General features: G+C 28.7%; 1 protein-coding gene across 1 annotated transcript in view; it reads right to left on the minus strand.

The window, feature by feature from the left end:
- The window catches only part of LOC108550013 (insulin-like growth factor-binding protein-related protein 1), a 44,747-nt gene that overhangs the window by 9,062 nt on the left and 31,013 nt on the right, over positions 1-4,672 (minus strand). The gene's annotated exons all lie outside the window — the stretch shown is intronic.

Raw genomic sequence — 4,672 nt, forward strand, 5'->3', positions numbered from 1 at the left:
TCTACCTTCTTTAACTTGGATAGATGTAGAAACATTGCTTTGAAATATTATTACACAGAATATAAATAAGCGTGGCAACGATAACACAGCGAGTGTTCTTCTACGCGACATCTCGCTGACTAACAGACGAGTGTAACTGACAAACAGAGAATCCCTTTCCTTGATTTTCTCCAAAGAGGGAGTACAGAGGAAATAATCGATACTTTCATAGAAAAGCCAATACACGCAACACGCAATGTTAATTTCTTATACATTCTACTATATTACTATTACTATTACTATTACTATTACTATTACTATTACCATTACTATTTCGACCATTTGTATTTAGATCATTTGTAGCGAAAATTGTTAAATAAATTGAATTGAAATAGTATCTCTTTAAAGGAATTCAACTCTGGCCCGCTCTATATGCATAATGATATATCTATATAAATATACTTACTGCTTAAGAATGAAAAGAAAATTGATTTACTCGGAAAAACAAACTGTGCCGAACATTTTAAAATGCACTTATCGACCTTATTTTTCATGAAATAAATATTAAAATTAAAAATCGGGCAAAAATATAATATTTTATACATCGATAAACAGTAAATTATTCTTTCTTTTTCGAATATCTCAGTGAAACGTATTTTCAATTTTATTTCATTTTGAACTATGATAACTCAGAAAATAAAGGATATAAGAAAATGCGCGAATCGTTGCTTCGTTTCTTAATTTATATTAGTGATGAAATGAAAGTGTATATAATTCTATTATCTCTAAACGTATTACAAAGTATAATATATAATACATTGAGGCAAAATTATTATTTACATTATATATAAATGTCTAACATATTACCTACATATCGATCGTTTAAATATCTCGCTTCGCTATGTTTTCCAAGTTGCTTCATTAAATATGTATCAATTTAATAAAGGAATGCAGCAAATAAAGCTCTTTCATTTCCTCTTCTCTTCTCTTTTTTTCTTCTTTTTCGGGTTTCTCAAGTATACGACCCCGATCGGCTAATCTTTCAAGTTGCTGCCAAATTTTTTTACATAGAAAGTCACGATCGTTTTTTGTTATTCTGATAAAACTCTCATCAAACTGAATAACCTTTACTTGAATTACACTTTTTCTATTCTCCATAGTTGCATATCTTTATTTCTATAACGAAATTATCATTTGTACACGGCTCCGTGGTTCTATCGATGGCATTATTTGACATTATTTCACATTATTTCACATTATTTCACATTATTTCACATTATTTCACATTATTTCACATTATTTCACATTATTTCACATTATTTTACATTAATTGACATTATATTGATCGAGTGAAAATCCAAGATCGCATCGTTAATTGGATTTTAGTTCATCCGGTTGGATCTTCGAATCAACGTTAACAAGTAGAGTTTACTTTTATCCTTTAAGAAATATTTTTCTTACTTTACTGCAAGATATTGCAACTTGACGCGAGAAGGCACGATGGTGTCTTTACGCCTTTTATTACCGAAGAAGCAAGTGTAACTTTCGGTCAAGGTGGTCCTATAACTATAATATAACTATAACATAAAAAGCCAAGTATTAGCAACTGCTCCTCCAACTGTGAAAGACATGAAAATACTAGTATTAGTAAAAAACATAATAAGTACTTGCAAGTCCAAGAACATCGTATTGAACGTTTGATAACTGAAACGACGACATTTCTTTCGTTTACTCAAATTCAGACCCAATTTTTTCCTATAAATAAGGGTATCTGTAAGTACCCCGAATAAAAAAAAAAAAGAAAAAAAAAAAAAGAAAGAAACAAAACACTTATAAATTATAAACAAAAAAAGTAGGCCCAAAATTAGATCATATTAGATTAATTTAGATATCGATCGATTTTTACTAAACAGTACGCTATTTACACTTTATTTGGTACATCCTATATTAGTTGATAGAAGCATTTTTCAAATTGTCCAAATAACTTGCTGATTTACCTTAATAATGCCAATAGTAAGAAAAACTAACGATAAGAAAATGAAAAATTTCGAAAAATATACTATACTTGAATATAATATAAAATCAATAAATACATATTATATCAAGTAAAGCGAGGAAGAAGTAAATTCGAAATAATTTTCTATATTTAATTTTGGAAAATATTTTTACAGATATTCAATGACAACTAAGCGTAGGTATCATAAATATTTAAAAATGCATTTAAACATTTTCTTAATTCTCAATCTTAGGACAATCTTTAGCGCAAAAATTGTTTCGTAATTTGAAAACAGGAAAATAAAATACTTGTATTTCGATTAAAAGTTAAATATACGATAAACATAATTTTTATTATGTTTTTATCGTGAAAATAAAAAATTAACACGAAATATAAATAATGTAAATAATACGAACATAAAAACTAATACGAATGTATTAAAATGTATTTGAAACGTATAAGTACAAGTTGTACTTCAAATATCTCTAAACAACGAATCCATGTAAATATCTTTCTCGTTAAAGTATCATTAACGTGGCAACTATAATTTTCATTTTTCACTATAATGCTCAAAAGAGCATTCCATTGTATTTGAATTTCTATCGATATTCATATGTATTTTTTATAACGGATATTACACTCATTTAGGGCAACGATAACTCGGTAAAACTTATTAGTATAGTATTTATTATTATAGTATTTATTAGTATAGTATAATATTATATTATTAAAGTATTATACAAATCGAATTTAAATCGTTCAAATTTCGGACAATACTAACGCATTAGTAATATAAATTTACAGTAAGTAAATAATAAAGTTAATTACATACTGCCATTCGTTATGTGCAACAGAAAAAAAATCTATTTTATTTTCACAGTTTCCTTCAGAAAGTTTTCTTTCGTCTATATCACATTATAATCAGGTATTTAAGATATTCTAATGTCTCGCCTATAACTATGACTATGACTATGACTTTTCTTGTCTCAAATATTTCAAATCTTTTGTATAATTTTATAAATGCAGCTTCTTATCTTTCACGAATAAGAGGAAAATATTATAATAGCTATATGTCAAAAACGGGCTATGTCGTTAACCCCTGAAAGAGATTAAAACTATTTATCTTAAAAGACAATTTTCATTTGCGATTGAAATAAATAGGAAAAATACTTTTAAAGTAAAATAACAGTTTTTATCGTAAAACTTACTAAAGAAAGTTTTCTGGTTGAATAGTCTCGTGTAAAGTCGGTACGTAAGTTGAACGGTCGGAAAGAGGTAATACCTAAAGCGGATATTGCGTGAACAACGCGACGGCGTCTGGACAATCAATCAATTAGACGGTCAACTACGGTTGAAATACAATTACCCACGCTACTCTCTTCGTACCACGCAAAGCCAAGAATACATACGCTACCGATCAAAATTTTGCTATTGCTAATTGCTTTCTATCAAAATCAAATGTTTCGATCAATTTTGCAATAATAATTTCCAATAACCGTTAATATATCAAATATATCAAATATTTGAAACGTGTTAAATTATACTTTAAGAAATCTAATCTCAGTCGTTCGTTTCGTTTCCTTTTGCTCTTCTATTTGTTCTATACATTGGATTGAAATCTTACGTTCTCTATTCCGTGTCCGTTCGAGCTACCGATACCCATCGCCGCGCCACGCAACCACGCCACGCAACCACGCCGCGCAACCACGCCACGCAACCACGCCACACAACCACGCTATTCGTCAATTATATTACTATTTTACTATTTCAAACGTAATCACCTTTATTCGCGTTTATTCGCGTTTATTCGCGTTTATTCGCGTTTATTCACATTTAGAATATACAAAGTCCATACGAACTGCCATCAATACGTAAAGACCCGTATAAGGTACAAACAATGCGTAATATAAAATTCATTATTATATAAACAGAAAATATAGTAAAGAAACACGTGGTTCAAATCGAATAATGAACGATTATAGTCGGATCATGAAATTAAAAGTGGTAATTGTTAAAAGCAAAAAGGAAAAAAGGAAAAACCAACTGCTCTAACGGTTATATTTTTCTTTAAATGATTTTAGTTGCAAATAATCATCGAATTCAAATGATCATTATCATCATCATTATCACCATTCAAATTATCATTCTTGCTAAAATTTTATTTCTTTTTTCATAATAATTCATAATGCATTCTTTACTCGATAAGTTTCATAACTAATTTTACGTCGTCAATGCACGCTAATTCCCTATAATAACAATGAAAGTTGAGAATGAAAGACAGAAACTGGAGAAAGTGTTCTTTCTCGATATTGGTTACCGATAGCTGAAATAAAATCCTGGCTACGATAATCGGTATTCGTAACTGAAAAGAGTTTCCGTTCTCTATAACGGTCTTTCATAAACAAAAGCATAGAGACATAGATTCCTATCATCTATAATCACATTTGAATTTTTTAAAAACATCTGAAAATTACTTTTAGTACGGCATAAAGTTCTTAATTTATATTATTTCTTACTTGTTTTCATCCGTTTTACAAACATTATTCCACAATTTAACAAAATTTATTTATACTTTATTATATTATAAATTATATAGTCATTTTTTTATAAATCAAAATTTATATTTATCGTAAAAATGAAATGCTTTATTTAAATTTCCCACCGTACACACTGGCATCAGTTTCGATGCTCTATCGA

Source organism: Eufriesea mexicana, unplaced genomic scaffold (assembly GCF_001483705.2).
Source record: "Eufriesea mexicana isolate 0111107269 unplaced genomic scaffold, ASM148370v2 scaffold2438, whole genome shotgun sequence".
Taxonomy (NCBI): Eukaryota; Metazoa; Arthropoda; class Insecta; order Hymenoptera; family Apidae; genus Eufriesea; species Eufriesea mexicana.